Source organism: Calonectris borealis, chromosome 3 (assembly GCF_964195595.1).
Source record: "Calonectris borealis chromosome 3, bCalBor7.hap1.2, whole genome shotgun sequence".
In the NCBI taxonomy this organism is placed as follows: domain Eukaryota; kingdom Metazoa; phylum Chordata; class Aves; order Procellariiformes; family Procellariidae; genus Calonectris; species Calonectris borealis.
The window spans coordinates 52,000,902-52,024,116 of record NC_134314.1 but is presented as its reverse complement, the minus strand read 5'-3'; the positions used below and the strand labels follow the sequence as shown (position 1 = coordinate 52,024,116).

Sequence of the window (23,215 nt, the reverse complement as noted above, 5' to 3'; positions counted from 1 at the left end):
CCTTAGGACTGCTTTCTGAGTGTTCCTGTCTGAGCTCCAGTATGCATCTAATCTAACTATAATTTAATCTAAGTGTATATTTCTTCTAATGCCACTAATAGATTTATTCAAGGCTATAGAGTATGAGTGTATTCTGTCTCTCTTTTAACTTAACTTACTCTGACATATCTTCCAAAACAGCAAAAAAGTCCTAAGGTTCCCCCTGTTCTATTATGCGTAAATATCTTTTCTTAGCTACTCTGGAGTCATATATGCTTTTGCAGCACAATAAATCTTTCTCATTATTAGGTTTTTAGGAATCCTTTCTAAAGTAATGTCTTAATTAAAAAAACTAGTTCTATTTAACATAAGTTTTGTTTTCCAACCACTTTATAATTTATTCTGACGTACGAAATTTCATTATTACTAATTTTTTTGTGACAAAAATATTGAGACCTTACGCCTGGGAGCTCTAAGTTATAAGCATGTCAAATATGCTATTTTGCTGTCACAGAAAAGATCCAGCTGTACTAGCAATCTTAAATTTTCTTTAGCAGACAGGTTACATGAATTAGTCACATTGCTGAAGTCTTCTGCTGAGCATCCAGTAGCAGCCTTGACAGTGTTTTGGAGTACAACTTGATGCATTGCTGGCCAAAGGGAGAATTTGTTCTAGCAGTAGTTGTTAGGATGGGCTGAAGGTTAAATTGTTATGACAATAACCACACTTGGAAACATAATCTATTATTGGAAAATTTTCTCCTGGTTGTTACCATAGGGAAGGGAAAGACTTCTTTGGAACAGGTCATACAGTAATTAAAATGTAAACACTGACTATATGTAATGTACAGGGTAGGTTTAGACAAGGATTAATCAGTACAGCAATAACAATAAAATGGATGCTTGTTTTTTGTGATGTCCCTGAAAGCAGAGTGACTCTGGAACTGCTTTGTCAGGCAAGTCTGAGCCTGTGGAGGGACAACAGAAAGCCTCAGGTACAATTAATGTGAAACATGTGAAGCAGCCTTTAGGGAAAGTGGAATATCTTTTTTTCTTCCCAGTCTTTGGGAGCAGATGAGTTTCATTTCTCTTTGCATGTATTTCATGCCCAGAGCCTTTTCAAGAGGCAATGCACCATTTCTTCCTTGATGGATAGCGGGCGTCTTCCTCCTGCTATGTTCATTTTTTGTCCTTGCATCTTTTCTCTCCCTATGGCCCTTTGAGTTTTCTACTTGCCAAGTCTTAAAGCTCCTTTCTTGCTTCGTGGAATTTAAGGAATGATTTTTATATGACTATTGCCTTTGAGGTTCCTGAAACAGTATTCTTTCTGCCTATTTCTGCATCAGGTCACTCTTGTATTCAGTCCCTGTGGCTCTCTTCTGCTGCAAAATGCATAGAGTGGGAAGCATCTAATAGAATAGCTGAGGGAAAGAAGTGTTTAGGCTGCTAGGCCAGGTTAGAGAATTGTGATAATCTGATTCGATCTCTTGTATATGTAGGTCATGGAGTTTTGTTTTTCTCCCAGAAGCTGAATATATCTTTCTGAAAGATCTCTAATCTTGCTTAAAATGTTGAAGCAGTGGTGTCCATTTCCTGTAGTAAGAGCTTTCAGGGTTTAATTGTTCTTGCTGCTGGGAAATAGTATCTCTGCAAGATGCACTTGAGTAATGTCAATTTCCATTCATTGTAGTTTTCTGTGAGTTAATTTATGAATCTGAAAAATCTTGATTTTTTTTCCAATCTTTTTCTCCTTTTCAGACATCTTAGCAAGTCTTAGGGATGTGTATGTATATATGCAAAAAATCAAATAATCTCCCAACTTTCTCTTTCATAATTTGGCTAGACTGAGGTTTTAAAGCTGTGTATTAAAAGTTCCCTTTTCTTTATCAAGTCAAACAGGAACCATGAAAATCCTGCCAGTATTTCCAAATAATTTTTGACACCAGGAAAGTCGTCATATTCTTAAACAGTCAGATCAGCATACTGTATACAGGAAAGGTTGTTGTTTGTTCTACCTGATATTCCTACTTTTATACATTTTAGATCAAATTAGCCTTCTAGGCAGCTGAACCACACTGTAAATGCACAGTGGAGCCTGATCTGCAGTTCCCAATGTCCTTTTTGGAGACAGTGCTTTCCAATTACTTTCCCATGTGTACATGTTGATTATTTTCTTTGTCCTTATGTGTGGGATAGCTAGCTATATTAAAATGTGTTTTCACAGAATAGGGGAAGTAGGGAAGGACCTGAAGAGATCTATTACATCTATTAAGATGCCCCAGGGAAGAACCAATTATCATATCTAGGCTGTGCATGAAAAGTTTATCTGCCTGTTTTAAAGACTACCAGCAGTCAAGACTCTACAGAATCTCCTTTCTCTTCTCAGTCTCCTCCTCCTCAGGTCAAATGTCTTTGTGGCGTTTTGGCTTTACTCCCTGTTCCCAGTCTTTCTTTCTCAGTCATCTTTTCTAGGCATCTGATCACTTTTGTTGGTGAGAATACAGAGGACAGCATTCAGTTCACATCTTTGATATGCGTTGACCAAAACGACAGGGTATTCCTGCTGATCAGAACAGAGGGGTTTGCTTCCTCTCTCTTGCAAGCTAAATTACTGTGTATGAATCACATTAAGATTTTGCTGATTTTTTTCATGTTGACCTCATGATGCCGTAATCCTTTATAGCCTTAACTCTTTTCAAGCAGAGTGTCTCTAGCATCTTGTTTCCCTTTCCTGTCTTTGTATAGTTGGTAATTTCTATCAGAGTAATAATTTAAATCTCTTCCCTAAGAATTGTAGTCCCTTTTTTAGATGATTCTGTACTGTTTCTCCAATTTGACAAGAACCTTTAGAAGTTCAAGTTTGTCCTCTCAGTTCCCTCAGTCCTTACAAGCTTTGTATTTTCAGTAAGCATTCTCTCGATTCCATAATTCAGGTCGCGATTCTGCGCAGAACCAGATTTAGGGGGCATTTGCTATGGAATCCCATGTGCTACGTCTTTTCATGCTGATAGTGAGCCATTGATGGCTGCTCTTTCAGCATAAGACAGTTTTGTGTTCATATTGTTGTAGTCTCATTGAGAAAGCTTAAAGTCATAATTGTAACACGTACTAGCATCTTCCCTTCTTCAAACCTACTATCCTGTTGCGGAAGGCAAGTTAGAAAGATTTGTTGAGGATCTGTGTCAAACTGATTTTTGGCTTTCACGCAGTCGCATATTATCATCTAGGCACTTACAAACTCTTTTGCCGAATTTTTGTTTGGTTTTTTGTTCTGTTCCAGTTTTTTCAGGAATTGAAATTCAGCTCGCTGAACTGGTTCCTTTTTTATTTCCCTCTTTAAATAAAAGCACTGTTTCTTGTTTCTCTGGTTTTTGATACTTCGCCCATCCTCCATAAATTCTTGAGAACAACACTAGCCATTTCAGTCAATTTTATGTATATTTAAGGTGAAATTAAAGAACCCCAGCCAATTTAAAAAATAACTTAAATTCTCTCTAGCCTGACTTTCTGTCTTCTAATCTGACAATTTGTATTGAAGTTGAGCTCTGAGGGTTAAAAAAGGAAATTCAGGTGGTTTTGTATGAGTAATGTTACCTTTTTGTTATTTTCCGTTCCACTTATTATCTCATCTCTGAATTTCAAAATTTTTGCTTTTAATTCCAGGTTAGGAGGACAATAGATGCTGAAATACTGGACCTTCTGAATTTCTGAGGTTTTGGCAGTCTTTTCACCTTTTAGGGCTATGTACGTGTGTGTTCGATGATACAGCCATAAATGCATGTGTTGTATATGTCACAACATCTTGTTAGGTTCTAATTGCATGTATTAGTGGAAATAGCAGCTGTAGCAAATAATTCAAGTTATTTTTGACCATTAACAATATAGACCAAAACGCAATAAGCAAGCAAGGATAATGTTGTTTCTAACTGGAATATGGACAGAAGATCCAGACAAGGATTTTTAAGATAATATCAGTTTAGCTTGGCCTTGATACTTGATCTCTTTAACTGAATGTTAGATGGCTTGTACTGATGTTTTCCTGGAGAAGCAGCAATGTGCACTCTTTTTTTTATTTTCCTTGACTTATTATTTAGGTCTAATGAAAGAGCAGGAAGTCAGCTATGGCTTTTGTAGCTGAGATCAGTTTCCTTGTCAGGAAAATGCTTTTATTTAAAAAATACATATTGTGTACAGACATACTCACACATTATATTATGACTAGCGCAAAAAGTTTAAAGCCAGATCTCTGAAATACAAGCTTTTTAGCCATTTTTATGGAAGAAGGTCTTCTCGATTTATGAATAGCATTTAAACAGTGCAGTAGTCCCTATGTTTAGCTGTGAATTGTTTACCAAAGTCCCAGTAATTTACAATCAGATGAATTATAGGAATCTTTCAATATATTTAAAGATTTAGATTTTTTGGTTTATGCAGGCATATTTGAAAAGGTGAATCTTTGTTTTAGAATTTGAAAAACACCTAAATTTTCTTGGTAACAGACTTTGACAATTTTTGTCTGATTAAGTTGAAAGTGAAAAGAGAAATGTCCTGTTCAAAGTGAGTATAAAAGTTCCCTTATCAAGGAATGGCTGTATCATGCTAATTTAAACTCTCAATAAAACTGTAAATACGTTGAATTTTTTGAGATATAACTGTATATTTTGCCTCTAATCCTTGTAATATATTTCTATTCATTAAATAAAATAAAAAAGAAAATACCTTTTCTTAACAGAAGACAAGTGCAGCCTACCAGTGATTCTTTCCTCCTCCATTTTCTGTAAATCCCCTTTTCATTCAGAACAAAATCCTTTTGTAGCCACTCTTCATTGTAATTTTCTCCTTGTGCTTACCCAGATGAGTATTGTTCTCTAGCAGTCAAGTCATATGGCCTAAGACTGGACCAGAAGACGAAAGAGTCTGGAGGAAAGTGCCTTGTCACCAAGGCTGCCACTTAAGCCAGAGACGCTCGTACTTGTATGCCTGTATCATGGCTGGACAGAGCTGGTCTTGAGAGGCAGGACCTGTGCTACAGCTTGGGCTTCCCTTGTCGAAAACAAAAGTCTGAAATTCTACTTGTAAACCATTAGGCAGGTGTGCAGAAAAGATGGTATTCCTGGAAACAGGATGATCAGCAGGGCCTTTTAGATATTAAAGCACAGTTGCAAAATGAATGAGTCATGCCAAGCTTGGCTATACGTACTGTAATTTATGACCAGAGTTTTACTTGCTTAAAATTGCAGCACAGCTGTACGAGTTCCCTAGTGGCTCAGGTAGACAAGACCTGAATTTCCAAGCTTAGCAAATAAAATTTCCTTTACCTCTCCCATTTTTTGAAGGGGGAAGAAGAGCATATCACACAGGCTTTCTCAACTACTATAAAGACTGTTGCAGAGCCGTTTAAACTTTTGTGCTAGTCTCATTGAGCAATGCAGCATACGTTTTTGGAATAACATAACCAATGTCTGTTTGCTAATTTGTGTTTTGAAAAATTATATGCATTAAAGTATTCGTATTACACAAGTGTTTATCATAGACAGCATTTCCAAAGATTAATTGCAGAATATACCAAAGTTTACCTTATTTTGAGCTGTTATCAAACAGGCTATATAGCAAGGAAGTTTCTTTGGTTTTGAAGTTTATGATTTATCAATTCTAGAACTTCCTCACTGTACCTGAAGACACACAGCAGAGAGAGCCATTTCCCCTTCATGCTTTGCTTATGCATCTCTCTGAAACCATATTATAACAGTTCAGGTAATGTGTTTTTTGTTTTAGAGGGTGTATTACCATATTTGAGAAATAAGGGAGGCTGTTTCTTCAGCATACACACTTTGTGGATGCCCAAGTAATGGCTGAGTGAGTGAGTCTTGAGATTCTTTTCTGTCCTTCCCTATTTATACTCTCATGAAATTAGCATTTCAACAATAAATTGATATCGGTAATCCAGCAGAATTATTTGAATGCAGTTACAGAGAACTGTATGCTAATTCTGAATTACAAGTAAACTTGTTATCCTAGTGAATTTGTTAGGATGAAGAATTGAAACGGAATTTCTGTCTTTATTATAATATACTCCTACAGTGTCTCTTATCAGATCTTAAAGTGCTTACACTTTCACAAGGAAACCACAGCAGTAGCTGTTCCCAGGCTGACTTGACAGTACTGCAAGAATGACAGCATATGTTTACATAGTTTTGTCAGTAGTCTATTTTGCAAATATTGTTCCATACATAACCCAGCTCATCAGTAATATATAAGGTGTTTTGAGTCCTCATGTAAATAAATGTACACTGGCTTATAAAAGCTTCTTATTGATTTGGTTTTATCTCTTTCTTGTTTAAGCCATTTGTAAACAGTGTTTAAAAAGGTACATACATAGTTTGTGACAGTTTAACCAAACCTGTTTTAACTAATCGGTAGCAGTTTAACTACAAATACTGTATATAGCTAAGGCTATAAAAAGACTGCTTTCTCAACGGATCTTGTCTCCTCTCACAGTATAGTTATCTGCTGAGCATACCAACTTGCATGAATGCTCACTGCTTTTGACTCCTGTTAGTTTGGTGAACTCTCTAGTAGAGTAAGAATGAATCTGCTGGTGGTCCAGGATTGAGCAGCATCAGCAAAGCCATTTTAGCTGCTTGAAATCTGATACCATTTCTAGTTTTGTGTGGTTGTTAATGATCTGAACAGAGTGATATTGCAAGTATGTATCTGGGATGTAACTTGACCTTCCTTATGGTTAGGTGTCTTCCAGGAGCCATAGACCTGTTTCTCACATTAAGAGGCAGGGTTTATTAGCTCTCATTTGGTGACAACAGTGTCACGGTTATACGGTTTCTGCACTGAAGCTGGCTTGCGTTCAGACACCTTCTTGCACCGGCACAATAAGTGTAGGACTGCACTCTGTAGACGTGCACTTTAGACTTTTGGACCCAGATGAATTTGCAAGCCCAGATGTACAACTGTATAAAATGTTTTTTAAAAATCTTTTGTTTATGGGCTAAGTATATTTCATATGGGATCACTGAGATATAGTGCAAGGGCAACCAAACAATGCTGCTTGAACACAACTACATTTTAAAGCATATGTAAAAGAACTCTTTCAGACATAAATGTGGAAAAAGAATTGCCTCTCTTGATGATAAAGTAAGCTTTCAGTTTCAGGTAAGGATAGTGCTTGGATAAATAAGATCAACATATTTAAAGAGGACTATAATAATAGTAAAAAATCTCTATCAGATATTTGTAGAGTGGGATTTCACATTGAATTTGATTACATATGTAGGCTTTTTTCCTTCATGGATTCATATATTAATTCATTATATAATTTGACAAACAACAGATTTCAGTCTTTTTCCCTAGGTATTCATTTATTGTTATTATGTTATGGCAGCTCCTAAAAGTTGTAGTCATTGACTGGGTTCCCTCTGTGGTAACTGCTGTAGAATGATGTTTTCTTTTTGCTGCCCTCCAGTGACATTGTAAGTAGGAAAAAAAAGCGTCTTTCAGAGTTTGTCTGCATGGGAAATTATTCCACGTAGATCTAAGTGTCTGATCATTGCCTCAAACTGAGCCATAATGATGAATAAGCAGCCAGTTTAACAGAGGAGAAGACCTAGCACTGATTGACAAATAAAGATGGAAATAGGGCTTATGTGCAAGACTACAGCAGCGCAGGCACAATGTTTTTATTTAAGGAGTTCTTGAAAGGAGGCAGGGAGTCCTAAGTTACTTGTAGGATGAGAGGAAAGGGCTAGTAACATGGGGTGTTAAGAGATCTCCAGTTTTCCAACAATCTTCTTTCCCCATCTTTGCTGTGCCATTGTACACACATCCTCTCTCTGGCGCAAATGTTCACAAATTAGTCCAAGGCTTCAGAGGAGGGAAAGGTCCTCATCTCAGCTACACCACTGTCTGTCAGAGCTGCACTCAGCATTGTTTCCTTCTTTTTTTGCTCTGGGATTGATTTTTGTTGTCATGTACATTCAAAGGCGAGCAACCAGTAGCATCCTTGAGCTACTGTAGGCAGGTGGAGAGCATGTGAGGTGTAGCTGTTCTATGGATGGACATGCTGAATGGTATCCTACTTAGCTTTCCTGAGACAGCCACGGCATTTTGGAAGATCCATGTAAATGAGCGTACCCACCGTGGTATGTACCAAGTTTCTGCTGATCTGTATTCCTTCCTTGGGAACAGACTGGAGGTAACAGCTAAAACAAATTGAACTTATCATGGGACATTTAAAAAGGTCTTTCCTTAATGTCACAGCAGAACGTTCTGTAGAGCCACATGTTGAAACAAACTGCAGGAAAGAGAGCTAGTGGCCTTTCTGGGAACTTGGTGTGCATCTCTTATTTTCCTTTGGATCAGACTGTGCCCAAACTGGCTCTTTTTAAGGCAACACTGGCTGTCTTGATTGACAAGAAGTGCTGCTTCTTTCAAGTTGAATCACATTCAGTTTCCTTCCCTTAGCTGGGTGTCTTGTCTCTTTCCCTTTGTGCCTACTTTGGTTTTCATAAATTCAAGTGCTTGCAATCTTTTATAGATGCTTACATCTAATCACCTGGCTCAGCTCTAACTAGAGACCTTTTTTCCCTTCCCCATCTCATCCTCCTCTTTCTGTCTTTTCATCTAGAAGGTGGTTGGGATCCTCTTCACCTTCCTATCCATTCACGTTTGATGGGAAGAGTGGCTGGAAAGCTGCCTGTCGGAAAAAAGGATGTGGGGGGGTTGGTCGACAGCCGGCTGAACATGAGCCAACAGTGTGCCCAGGTGGCCAAGAAGGCCAACGGCATCCTGGCCTGTATCAGAAGTAGTGTGGCCAGCAGGACTAGGGAAGTGATTGTCCCCCTGTACTTGGCACTGGTGAGGCCAAACCTCCAATGCTGTGTTTGGTGTTGGGCCCCTCGCTACAAGAACGACACTGAGGTGCTGGAGCATGTCCAGAGAAGGGCAACGAAGCTGGTGAAGGGCCTGGAGCACAAGCCTTATGAGGAGCGGCTGAGGGAACTGGGACTGTTTAGTCTGGAGAAGAGGAGGCTGAGGGGAGACCTCATCGCGCTCTACAACTACCTGAAAGGAGGTTGTAGTGAGGTGGGTGTTGGTCTCTTCTCCCAAGTAACCAGCGATAGGACGAGAGGAAATGGTCTCAAGTTGCACCAAGGGAGGTTTAGATTGGACATTAGGAAAAATTTCTTCACCGAAAGGGTTGTCAAGCCTTGGAACAGGCTGCCCAGGGAAGTGGTTGAGTCTCCATCCCTGGAAGTTTTTAAAAGACGTGTAGATGAGGCGCTTAGGGACATGGTTTAGTGGGCATGGTGGTGTTGGGTTGACGGTTGGACTCAATGATCTTAAGAGGTCTTTTCCAACCTTAATGATTCTATGATTCTAAGACTTTCATTAAACAGCTATGTATTTTTGTTTCCCTTTGTGTGTGCATTGAGAGGCTTGCTGATAATCATCTCTATTCTTTGATGTAGTGACAGGGCTACTAATATTGTGTGAGGGGAAAAAAAAAAAAATGTGCCTTCCAGGATGTAGGACAGGATTGCTTTCTGTTTGCAGAGTTGGTGTGAGCAGGGAATAGGGATACAATTGTAGTAAACTGCCAGCAAAAGAAACAATGGAAGAGAGCATAGGTGAAAAGTTCCTTCTGAACTTCAGCTACTGTTAAGGAAGCACAGCAGTGGACCTCTCACTAGGCTTTTCTTACTGCTGCTTTTCGGCGTGGAAAGGTCTAGTCTCTGGCTTGAGAATGGAGAATAAGATATGAAATGTTAGGAGCTGATTCTTCAGTGGATAACCTGTGGATTTGTTGGATCAGCTAGAACTGGACATGTAGAAAAAATTACTTGGAGAAGACTTTCTGCCTCCAGTGTTGCCAGAGTGAGGGGAATGTAATTCCTCCCTCTTAGAGAGTGTTCACTGCAGCAGGATGCAGCAGTACATTAGCCACTACTTGTTCTCTTCTTCAGTAGCAGAGGGTTGCACAGAACAGGTAGAACATTTTGTCCCCATCCTCTGAGGCAGAGATGAAGTAACTAACTTGCTGTCCGAGGCCATTACCTAACTGTCTCTGAAGAAGTAACTTCTCTCCCTGTTAGAGTAACTAATAGTGGTGCTGCTGGAGAAGAACAAGAAATGCTCAAAAATTAGCAGGAGCTGGTGGGAGTGAATAGAGATGGCATCTGAGCCTTTTGAAGCACCCTTCCCAGTGGTGCAAATACTGCAACTGATTTCATTACGGAGTAGAAAGAGTGCAGTCTTCTTAATTGTTTTTTTCTTTTCCCCCCTTATCCTTTGCAAAGCATTGTTCTCAGGAGCAGTAAGATTGTGTGCTGCTGCTTTTCCTAGTAGCTTCGTTCCCCTGCTCTGAAAAGTTTAGCACAAAGCAATTGTTCTTTAGAAATTTTAAATCAGCCTTTTCTTTATCCTTGTTCCCCTGTTTCTCTGTCACAAATCTACTGTGGCCATAAAAGAATTCAGAACAATAATGCTTTGAGCCATGCTTAAGTTGAAATACTGCTGTCAGCTGTACTCTGTCATGCATTATGTTTGATGCTGTTTGCTCCTAGACTTGCATTTGTTTCACTTTATATCTGGATGAAAAGACAGTTGTAGACACACAGCAACAGCAATAATAAAAGTCTTAACAATATATTCTGTGAGAACTGGTGGTGCATTAAATTCTTCAGTAGTTAAAAAGAGAATATAAATTTTTTTATATAACACTGAAGAGTCAATTCTGTGTTCACAGATTAATTCAGCTAATGGTACCAGGTAAAATATAGATCTTAATATTAAGGATACTTGAGCACTCTTTACCTTGGGAGTCATGGCACGTCTGTCATTAGAGGCCTTCGAACATGTTAGGCAAGCATCTGTCAGGATGACAAAGCTGTAGTTGATTCTGCTGAAGCAGGAGGTTAGTCTTGAATAGGCTTTCAAGGGTCCCATTTGTCCCTTTTCTACAGCTGGGATAATTTTGTAATTTCCTTGTGACAGTTTCCTAAGTATTCTGCATGGTGTGCTGTACAAATTTCTTTCAGATGTATTGCTCTTAGTGGTCATGGAGATGAAATAATTGAAAAATACGTAATAATTTTCTGTCACTTTCTATTAGACCTTTCTGTACCCAGCAGGTAAGCCAGGCAGAGTTCAAGAACTATATATTGAAACTAAACAGCCACTCACATTACAAAGTTACATCAAAAATAGCAAAGCTGTTGGCTAAACCTCTGTATCACTTGGCTAGCACAGAGTTTTTCTCTGAAATCCCACTTAATCCAGAGCGTGTATCTCTAAAATTGCCTGACCAGTATTTCTTCTCCTGCTCTGGTATTTGTAGCAGTGGAGGCTTTAAGGAAAGAATTAATTGCTATTTTGATGGGGAGAAAAAGCAACTGAAAACTTTTAGTAAATGTTCTAAGCTTGTACTTTTTTTTTTTTTTGAATAAAAATAGTGTTGTAGCTGTGATAACAGCAAATCAGACTTGTGGGGAGAAGTAGTGGCTTTTCTTAGACGAGCTCATACAATTGATAAAAGTAGATAAGCTTTTAAGCCTGATCTGAAGTAGAGCTTGCCCCCTGTAGTTTTCCAACTGCATTAGTTGGTCTAATGAAATACATTATTTAAAAATAAACCCTAAAAGGATTCTTTGGTAAATATTTTGCAAACCAGAAATTTCATATTCAGTGATCTTCATATTTACTCCTATGGGATTTCTGTTCTGTAACACTGCTCCACATGAAATAGAGTTCCACTCTAAGTATTATTAATAAAAGACATAGTACAGGGAAGACTAAATGCAGGTAAATAGGATTTACCCTCTTCTAATTTGGGCAGAACTGGGGCTTAGTTGTTTCTTTGTGAGACCCATAGACAGTTGGATCTACCCTTTCTTGGTTTTTAGTGACTTTCTGGTAGACCTTGTGAATAACCAAAGGCTTAATTTTCCTGTCAGTTTGACAACAAGTAAGTAACATCTACTGGTTTAAGAAAGAAGGTATATAAATATTAATAACTTCTTTCAAAGGGTTTGAACTTTTTTTTCTTTCAGAATTTAAATTCGGTTTCACTCTCATGTCCAGGGAGCTTTAAATAGTACTTCTGTAAAATGCATTCGTGGGGGTAATCTGTCCTGTTCCAGCAGCGTACATTTGTTCAAATAGGGCACTCTGAAGTGCCCTAAGTTCTTGCCTATAGCAGCAGAATACTTCCTAGTGGAAATGGGTACTCAGAAAGGGAGATTGATGGGTTTGGAAACACTGTTTAGAAAAAGTTATTCTTCAGATTATGGTATGCTAAATTACCACAATAGCAAACCCCTTCTTTGAGGGAATCCTTGTTCTTTCCATAAATTTTCTTTATGGAAAATTTGGGGGGGGGGAGAAAACCCCCAAAAGCCCTATTTTTGTATTTCCAGGCCACACAGTAAATATTCTTCACAGAATAACCTCAAGTACGCTCAGAAGCTCGTCATATTTGTGTGGCTGTGCTGTGTTTACACAAGCTGCCTAGGTGAGATCACTTACTTTGCAGTGTGATTGGTACATGCCATGCTATTAGCAGCTTTGCTGCATGGAGATCTGGCTATTCATAAATGCCCAAATAACATCATGAGGTTACAGTGAGGGAGCCAAAATGCACTTTTTTAGATCATAATGCTCTAACTACGTGCACTGAAGCAGGTTACCTGTGACCAACACTCTTAAGGAGTTTCAATGAGGCAGCTGCCTGAATGCACTCAGATGCAAGGTAGTCTTTCAGTTTTTAAGGTTCACATCATCTTTCATATGGAATGGCAGTCCTTTTTGTTGTCATATAAATGTAAGGGCACTAATAAATAGGGAGACCCAGCTATCTTATCTATTCTGACTTTGCAGCCCAAACAGAAATAAGTACCAATAAACCCTCCTTCTTTCAGCAGTAGGAACTGCATAAAAGAGTGATGAACATTGAGGAGGGATTGGTTTTGCTATGTTAATTTCCATCTCCTTGATGTGGATTCCCTGGGTATGTCGTCCAGAGTAAGGACTGGACCATGAACACTGCCAAATGAATAGTCACGAACGTGATTTGAATGACAATATCAGCCTTGCTCTGCAGGATCCAAAACCATACTTAGAAAATGCAAGGAGTGATACTCATGAATACAGAGAGCATACAGCAACCAGATAACAACTGTATGATGAAATCTGTTGAAGCAGGCACTCATCAAACAATATTTGTACTAGGGCTTTAGCTTCCTCACCTGCATGAAGGTAAGGGAGGGTGAGAAGGTTGCTGCTATCATGGTAGATTCACACTCCAGCAGACCAGTGGAAATGGGGTTGTGCTGACTTACAATAAAACTGCATTTAAGAGATTAACTTTGTAGCTGTAAGAGTTAGGAAAGTATATCTACTACAGAATTTGAATGTTTTTTGTGGTTTACACAAATACAGCAAGTAAACTGATTAGCTATTTGAATCTCCCTGGGGCTATTGTATATTGATGTTCTTCATTTCCGCCCTAAATTTGCATGGAGGCAATGTACTCCCAAATATCTGTGGCTTGTTTGTTTGTTTCTTAAATATAACTTCATTTCCCAGTGGAATAGCAGTCCCCTTCTGCAAGTAATATTCTGGTTATGTTTATGTAATGGTTTGTGCGATCCCTTGGAAAAAGCATAGGCTGATAAAACATCACAGGTAAGCAATCAGAATATGTTTACAAGATGTTCTGTTGTGCTGTGTCAGATATACCTGAACTAGCTCTGACAGGCTGGTACAGTGCGGTGAAAGGCTGCGCCAAGAGATAACCTCAGGTCCCACAAGCTGCCCAGCTTTGCTGCCTAGCACTGCGCTGCTGAAACAGCAATACTGCTTCCAGAGCTGGCTTGTTGAGCAGTTCTCTTTGGTGCTGTGTGTCATGGTTAAACAGTCCTTGTTCAAATCAATGGCCCAGATTCTTACAGACCTTTTCCATAAAGCTCTTATTGTACCCTGGACGAGACCAAAGGAAGCACATCAAATGTTAGGCTATGTTACAGGTTAGGGAAACCAAGACAAGATGTGGTATTGTACATTTTCACCTTGAATGCTCTTTAGCTTTGGCTGTCTTACAAAAGGCACATCAGAAATAGGCAACTTAGGTTACCAGAATAGGCTGGATTTTGGATGAGATGAGAAGATGAGAAAGGATAGGGGAGGGATTAATGAATGAAAAGAGCTAGCTGTGTGTACCTGTCTGTTGTCTTATTCTAAGAAGTGATACATAAATTAAAAGCCATAATAACTTTTGTGTAAAGCAGAATGTTACAGGATACTTTGGAGGCAAGAGGAAAAAAACCTTAAAGCGTAGTTCTCATCTCCCACCTACTCCTCCTCCTCCCAGAAATCCCCACTTGCCTCCCCAATGTCAATATTTACACTAGTTATATTGAAGGTGTACAGTTATAAAAGTCTAACAGAGAAGAGCAAGATCATCAGTTACATAAAGGAGGGAAAACGCCTAATCTTTATAGCATGCCTGGACAGACTCTTGCAATTTATGTCTCTCTTTGGTATCTGCTAGCTGTACCTGGTGGGGATGGTAAATGATTTTTAGTATACAGCTTTAAAAGAGGGAGAGGGGGGACTGAGGGGACATAGCTCAAATATAGCTCAAAGCATTGTACAAGCATTAAATAGCCCTAACACGGAGCCCACCTCACCAGCTATACATAAGGCAGCCTGTTTTACCCCTGCTGTGTGCCAGGAGAGTGAAACAGAGATAAGGTTAAACAGTACGTACAGAATTCAAGGGCACAGTTTCTTTTTGCTTTCTTATCTATACAGACTTTTCAATTGACTTTTAATCCTTTTTACACAGGCTGTTTAAATCCCATCAACACTGTTTATAAATGGAGATTTTTTTAATAACTCAGCCTTACCCAAGCAGACAGTTTTCAAATTGCTGCTGAATGCTGCTGTATTCATTAAATCTCTTAGTGCTGCCAGCTGTCCACTATTTCTTGCCTACTGAAAGGCTTTGAGTCCCTCTTTACTTTGGGACGTAACTGTTTTTGTTAAATTGTGTTAACAGGTACTCCTACATCTTTTGTCAGTGGCCTGTAGTATTAATTGCAAAGTCGAGTTTAGTTCAATGTCTCTGAAAAACTGTGTGATAATTAGATGCTCTTTGTAACTATGATTTATTGTATTTGTTCTGAAGAGGAGAAATAAAGGCAGGCATCTGGGATTTTCTTTCTCAGATGCTGTAGATTTAATATCATATAAGGTTTTCTCTAAATAATGCTGCTGATCTTAGAAGGAAATTGTAATAAAGTCCATACAGTTACACAGAAGACTAGTTTTTGTATGTAACCGCTGCTGCATGAACTACTGACGTAACCAGCTGGAATTGTCCCAAGCTTGGATGAGTGTATGTCCAAAGAGAGAAAAGAAATACAGTAGCTGCAGTGGAAGGAATAGATAGGCTACCATTTATTTTCACATCGAATTTGTGTGTTTCTGTTTGCTAGCAGCTCTGCTAAGTAATAAAACTATAAAGTTCAATTCTAAGAATTGAATCCGTCTGCAGAGGTTATACAGTGAAGCTCTCAGGCCATGGGGAGCGATTTAGTTGCAGTTTGGTCACAGACTCAGGTAAACCCATGTTTTCCGTGAAGTGCTTGCCCTATCTTAAACTCCTACTGTTTGAAACTTCAGTGAAGTGGAATCACATACCAAACCTTACACCCCAAAAACTGCTTTTAGTCTGAGAGATGTGGTTTCCATTCATTGCTGATGACACAGCAATTTATGAAGCTGCTGTCCTGCGTGACTAAGGGGGGCTGTCCCTAAGCCAGACAAGTAGAGGGATGCTTTTCCCTAGGAGTCCTTGGCCCCAGATGCTCTTTCTTACTCTCCCTACCTAAGCTTGCCATCCTTTATTTCCAGAAAGCGCCTTTTCTGGCTTTGCACTCTCCCCTGTCCTTAATGACCAGTGGATCCAGCTGTTGGGCACTGGGGAGGAGTGCAGCCTGTTTCTTCTACATTTACATGTATATGATGTACAGGAAGAGTTTTCAAACTCTACCTTCTGAGTTCTTCTGAGGTAGAAGGAAGTTGTGGTGTGATACTAGCTGAAACTCAGCCTGCATTTAGTGATCTCATGCAAGTTTCGGGTTCATAGTAACAAGCTCAAGCCCAGATAAATTCTGCCAGACTTTGTGTTTCTTGGGGCAGTTCAGACATTGTCAGTCTGTGAGTGGCTTTGATAATGAGCCATCAGCAAAGTAATAACCTGCTCTTGCAGAGCTAGAGGTCTTTTGGAAATAGCAGCAACCTGTAGCATAGCAGAAATCAGACTCTTGCGTACCTTGAAAGAAAGTCTTTGCAGGTGAAGGTTTAGAAGAGTACTGGGGGCTTGCTTTGCTTGCGGGGTGCTGTCCTGAAGCTTTAGTATATCACTGTAACCCCTTTTACAGTTCTAGTTCTCCTGTTATGGAAGAGCTGAGCTGCCCTAGTTTGGGAAGCGGTGTGGGCAAGAGAGACTGAAAACAATAAAAAGTAGAAAAATGTTATCCTGATTTCTGCCTGTATGAGCAAGTGACCAGTATGTGGCACATAGTGGCACATGTCTGCTTACTGGAACCAGCATATGCTCTGAAGGGAGAACATCCTCTGTTCTGCACATGGCACCCCTAAGTAGTCACTGCTGCTTATAGTAGCAGTGACTGGAGTTAGGCAAGCATGTGTACAATTCAGTTAATTACAGCCCAACCAGGGTAACAGTAAGTAGTTCAAGACAGGGTAGTAAGAAAAGGAAAATCAGATTTGTTCTACAATAATTTCTGATTTTTTGAAGTTAAGTAGAGAAGTAATGGCGGGGAAGGTGGGAAATGGACCCAGGCTGAGAAGAGGGAAGCCAGCTTGTGACTGAACTGTGATTACTGTGCACTGATCTAAATCTTAAAGCCCAGCTGTTCTATAGATTCTCATCTCTTTTAGGTATCTTCTTCATTAACTGGCTTGTGTGTTCTGAATTTTGTGACTGTATTTGCTGAAGGGGCTTCCTACCAGGAAAGAACTTGGTGTACAAGCCTTACTCGTACATGTGTATTAAGGGATACACACATAGGTCAATACCATCTAAATGTAAAGAGTTCTGGTATCTACGTTTGATTCGTATTTAAGCAGATTTCCGTTACATAAAATATGTCATGAACCCAGGGTTTTGCTTTCATTGTGCACTCTTCTGAGTCTCCTATCTGCGTTTGGCTGTACTGGTCAGCTTGCAAAAATACTGGGCAAAGGAAAAAGTGGGAAAATAATTTCACAGTATGGAACAGATGTGCTGATTCTTAGAAGAAGTGTCACTTAGAAGTTAATTGAAAACCTTGGAAGCTTTCATTCTGGGTCTTTCCCTACCCACTTTCCACATAACTGCAACACTGCCTTGATAAGTTTTCGAGTTGGTTTAAGGGCACCTAAGATGGGATCCTCTGCTTGATGTAAACTGTTGTTTGTAAACAGCAAACCATAGAGATTAAGCGCCCTTTCACCACAGGAACTGTATGCTTTCCAGGGTGATGTACACAATACACTTATGTAATGTTCGAGGTTGTTACCAGACTATGTGTTGTTTCTCCAGGCAGTTTGCTCAAATCTTCAAATCTAATTTGTTGACTCTAGTTCCCTTCATGTTCCTTTCACAATGTACTGTTAGTTACAAACTTTCTGAGCAGCTGCCCATTCCCTTTGCCCCCTGAGACAACTGGGAACGTGGGCTAAAGATTGTAGATGGTCTGATCAGGAAGTTCATGTTAGTGTCAAATGCAGTTGCGTAGCTTCTCCAACAGTTGGTGGAAGTTTTGTGTGAGGAGAGGAGGAAAACATATTTAGGGAGAGACTTGTATAAAACATATGGGAAAAATGGACGCAGCTGTATTCCTTCAAATCTGATGGCGACCAAAATAGCAGGATAAATGCCATTAACATTTAGTTTATACTTTGCTAGTTGACAGAGAAAACATGAAATAAATTTGCTTTTAGAGCTTTTATTTACTGTTTAAAGACTATAATGTAAAGTGTTGTTGCTCTATTCTGTCAACAAACTGTTCATAAAAAAAAACCCAGTTATCATTATATTCTTGTATTTCATAAAAAGAAAAAAGTTTTAACCATGCATAGCTCAGTTAAGAATTTAGCAGGATACTCAAATGCAAAATTCAATTACTTTAAAATAGACAACTTCCATCAAGGGAGTTTGTTCTAAAAAGGAGCAGAAAAGGCATTTACTTGCCAAGTTCAGACTTCTGTTTCCACTGCAGATCCTGATGATACTCCTGACTTCTAAATAGGCTGCCATCCTTCCCATGCTCTAGGTGCTTGGGATTGAGCATGTTTTCAGCTACTGTTGACTGAGAATTGTTCGCCAGTAACTCTCAACGTGAAGCGGATTGCTTTAAGACTGGCTTGGACACCTCTGCGTCCGATGTTCCTTAGTGTTGTGCTTTTAGAAAAAAGTTTTGCATAGTGACTTGTTTGTGGTTGTTCTCTCTTTTTTAATAGCCACATAAATGTCAACAAGCTGGCACGCAAGGCAGCATAGCAGGGTTGTAGGATAACTGCGGCCAGTACCTTTCTGTCATACTTGTGTCCAGATGCCTTCTTAACTTACCCTCTCTCTTGAAGAGTATTCTTGTGATTCCTCTATACTCAGCCCTGGATTTGTGCCATCTATCCCATATATGCTGGTTGCTTATTACCAGGCAGGCCTGTCAGTGCGGGAGGATGTGGTGTCCCTCTCTTGGGAAACTTGTGGCCGGTAAGGCTTTTTTAAAACAAAGGATCATTTGTTGATAAGTAGAGCAAGAATTCAGAGACAAAAGTATTGAGCCAAAAATCTAAATGTATGTTTTGTTTTGTGTGAACTTCTGTCTCGTTATGAGCCAGAGCAGGCAGTTGTGTTGTTTTTTTTCATCAGTGAGTACCCATGCAGAGAGTTAGTCTGGTTTTAGGACACCATAAATAGTGCTGTCATCACCCACACACATTCCTGTCCCTTACACCCCTGCCCTGCCCTCCCCTCCCCTCCTGAAAGATTGTATAGGCAAGGGAAAAAAGGAATTTGGTCATTTGGGGCTTCTGGTAGTTGGTTACATAGCCTCTGTAAAATGACTGCTGCGTGCCTATACCCAGGTGTCTGATGTGTTTGAGGCACATTCAGACCTATTATACATAGCAATACTTGGATGGTCACAGGCAAGTGCCCAGTGAGCAAGATGTGTTCTGGATGCACTGCAATTACTTTTCATGGTTTTTATATTTTCAAAATTTGTTGATTTAACATCATGTATGCTGGCCACCTGGGCTGTGCCCAAATTCCTATCCAGAAATGTGGGGCCTCTATCAGGTGATTTCTTCTATTGAGTCTGTCCCTCCAAACCAGCTCCCGGCTACTTTCTTCTTCCCTCTGCCCCTTGGAGCAGCTATGTTTAAGAAGGGTTCAGAGCCATTAGGAGAATTTGTCCAATTGCTGTATCATGTGAAACAGGACAAAGTCCTCCACTCCTAACATATTTGCTGTACAAGTTTATATGGGGGTTATCTTTCTTTCCTGTTCAGGTCAGCTTAGGCGTGGTCAGACGATGAATTTTGATTGCTTGTACAACACCATTTCCCTCAGCCAGGGCAATGTGCTGCCAGAAACAACCTGAAGTCTCAAGTGGCCCTGGTATAAAACATTCCCTCCCAGCAATGTCTTTTTTGTATTTCAGCGAAAGAATTAATGCAGGACAGCTATTAAAAAAGTGCCTGCCTGTGTGTGTAATGCTGCATTAATCTTCTGTAGTCCTGAGAATGAATTTACTGTAGAAAATGTGGCCCTTGCACGTGAAAGAAAGAATATAGATGATACTGCAATATGAATTCAGGGACGCAGGGATTTATTTATTTATTCTCACAGAGCAGAGAATCAGCCTCTTGGAAACAACAAGAGGGGCCCAGGGACCCCTCTCATTTGCTACAGCTGAACCTCCCTTTCTGGATCCTGGTTAGTGCAAGCTCTAAACTTCACCTGCTGGCTGTGGACATGCAAAGACCTTGCCTTAGCAAAATGACTCCCACCGGGCTTAAGTATAAATCTAGTTGGATGATCCTCCGGAGCCCTCTCTCTTTCCCTAGCCCAACACCTGAATTCTGCCCTGCCAGTCTTCACTGGTTCAAATCCTAATGCAGATCCTGGCTCTGGTTTCTCTGTGAGCCCCAGGTCTAAGCTCACCAAAATGATTTCTCCTGGACTCATCCCAGTCTTGTTTGTTTTAGTCATTGTGCAGTGATCCTTGACAACTCCACACTTACGCTTTGCCAAGTAATTCCTTATTTGCTACTCCAGCTCTAGGAGTTGGTCTCTGGCCCTTATTGGCTACAGTCCAAACTTGGTTTAGCCTCAGCCCTACCAGCTTCAGAAGAGTGTGATGGTACATGTAAATTTCTTTCATTTCACATTGTTATAAGTCATTTGTTACTCTTATGAAATTTATCTTTACATTTACAAAAATAATAGATTTTTGTGGTAGTCTCTCTCAAGAGGACTTCTCAGGAAGATGACAAACACACCCTGATAAAGAGAAATCATCCTCTCTGTTGTTGTTAGTAATACAGGCATGTCAGCAAATGAACCAGTTTTTTGCTAGTAGTTTAGTTTACAGGTTTCAGTGATCATTGTTGCATCTTCATTGGTAGTGAAAATGTGGTCCAGTTCTGCCCAAGTTTTCATTTGCTGCGTTGTTTTGCTGACTTGGAATCCCTGCTGAGCAGTTAGAGGGCAGTTGTCACGGTGGTAAGAAACAGAGGGACAGGTATAGATTTGTAGCATTACTGACAAAATGAGAAGGTGTTTGAATGCTATAGCTTCATAGCCAGTAAAACAGATTTATAACCTCAAATGTCAACTGTAAACACCAAAATCCTTATTTAAGGACATTATCCCTATTTTGATACTGTCTTAAGTAAAATTTGTGTGTGTTTAGTATGGTATGTGTGCATTTTTATTTATTTACTTGTACTTTGGTTATTTACTTTACATTTGAAAACTGCTATAAATCAGGCTTTACTGCTAGCTTGATTGCAAAATACTGATTGTGCTATGGAAATCTGAGAGCATTGTGTCTTCTGCAGCACATCTGCTGTGTGTATTTTGTGTGTAGTTTCAGCGTGTTTGAATCTGAGAGGCTACACATACAGTGCTGGCATCTCCCAGGACTTTTGAAGTATCATGTGTTTAAAATGCTGTAAAGTAAGTAGTCAGGGTGGTCCAACAATGGTAGGTGGCCTTTCCTCTCTCACAATAGCAAGTGGTTGATTTAAAATTATGATTGTTAACAAACACTGGATTTAAGGCTAAGTTCCAATATTGTGGTTAACTTTTTAAAGACAAAACAAAACAAAAACCAAAGCCAAGTAAAGACACTTAACATTATTTGAACAGAAAGTGATAAAATTGGTTTCAAGCCTGTTTTGACTTAGTTCTCCTAGCAAATATGCATTTGAGAAGGTAAGTGGGGCAAGGTATTAACACTTCCACTGTTTGGTCATCATCTGCAGCTCAGTTGCAGAAATCTCCCTGCGATTTTACAGTTATCCTGCAGGGACCCAAAGCCTCTGTGGCCAGTGGAAAAGTGCCAAGGTGGCAGTGGGGGTAGGAGGGTAAGGAGATGGTCCTGCAGGCAGCTTGGTGGCAGGCCAGCTTGTCCCAGGGGCCTTGAGGGAGTTCTCCAAGCTCCAGAGAAACCCTGGATTTAGGAGGATGCAGAAGTTGTGCAGTGTTAAACAGGGGCATGTGTACAATGTCCTTGAAGCACGTGTTGGTAGTGGCATTGCAGCTTGCTGCACCCGCTCTGGGGCTCGTCAGAGCGGGTGTTGGCTGTCACTGTCGCTGGTCACAGAGCGGGGGTGGACCCTGATGGGCCGGGGGGGGGCTTCTGCTCCCTGCTGTACCCCGTGGGCGGGTGTCAGTGTCCTTTTAACTTAGAGTAAGAGAAGGAAATGGCATATTAGTGCACGTGTCAAAACAGTAAAACCCACTGTAGGAAATGGTCTTGATTGCTGAGTAGAAGACAGACCAGATATTTTAGGATTTGTATCAGCAGGAAAGCAGTGCTTTTTTCAGTTCTTCTGTTTTAGAAAGCAAAGGCCAACAAACTGATTTGGGTCAAAATGTCTTAGCCATGTCATCTTCTCAAATAGGGAAGAATGAAGAATACAGTGCTGTCTGAATTTAAACAAAACACCAATAGTAACTGCCAAAAATGGCAAGAAATACATGATTCATCTGGGTTTTTTTTTTTTCATTATTCTCCTCAAGCAGAGGTCTTCATGGGTTTGTCTTTGAGTATAAAAGTAAAAGAAACAGATTTGATTCGAAAATGGCAGATCTGGTATTCTCTCCTTAACTTATAACAATCAGGTGTTGAATAGTACATAGAGGATGATCTGTTTTCTTAACTGCTATCATTAAATCAATAATGTGGGTTGCTCTTCTAGGATGATGTTACTTACTTTCGTACTTAACTTTTTGCCAAGATAATGTTCTAAAGCAGTTGATAATTCCTATAATATTATTGTAGTTGGCTCTATATATTAAACAAATATGGAGAGAGATTCAGTCTCGAGGAACTTGCAACCTTACCATCAAGATAGGTCATTACAGAAAATGCAAGGGGAATACAGCTTTATAGGTATTTGGATTTTTTTCCTAATAAAAAAATTTTGGTGGTTTTCCAAAACTCACAAACTCAGATAAATAACGTATATTATTTGGGTCACAGCTAGACTGTGAAAACTGAAAATAAAAGAACAGATTTTTCTTTCTTTTTTTCCTGTCTGCTGCTCTGAGGCGCACTGAGCATGTGCCTGAAAGTGACAAGTGTAAGAAGAAAGCCACAAAACAGTTCCCCAAACTGCAGTTACTGATATAAGGGTTCCTGAATCTCTAGCAGTACTTTCCATATTTGTTTAGTACTATTTCACTTGATTTTATCTCATTGTAACAATCAAGCTATAGAAAAATAGCTGAGAGTTTTCTTGAAGTGCATTAAATGACACGCTTTTGTTGCATTCCATTCTTCTTACTTGTCTTTTCGTGGGGAAAACATTGAATTTATTTAAAAAAAAAAAAAAAAAGAAAATTACTTAGGTCTTGTCTGTAGTGTGGGTCTATGTGAGATTAAGGGTTGACTTGAAGAAGTCCAACAAAGCATTT

The 23,215-nt window shown here is 39.6% G+C and overlaps 1 protein-coding gene across 6 annotated transcripts in view; it reads left to right on the top strand.

Annotated features, from left to right (window-relative positions):
- The window catches only part of SESN1 (sestrin 1), an 86,284-nt gene that overhangs the window by 38,992 nt on the left and 24,077 nt on the right, over positions 1 to 23,215 (top strand). Inside the window, exon 1 of one of the 6 annotated variants that reach the window (XM_075145640.1) lies at positions 3,702 to 3,723. The exons of 4 other annotated variants lie outside the window; for them this stretch is intronic. The gene's annotated coding sequence lies outside the window, so the exon portion shown is untranslated. Of the gene's footprint in view, positions 1 to 3,701; positions 3,724 to 5,710; positions 5,734 to 23,215 lie in introns of those variants that run through there. One more of the 6 variants, XM_075145639.1, reaches the window with a different exon arrangement.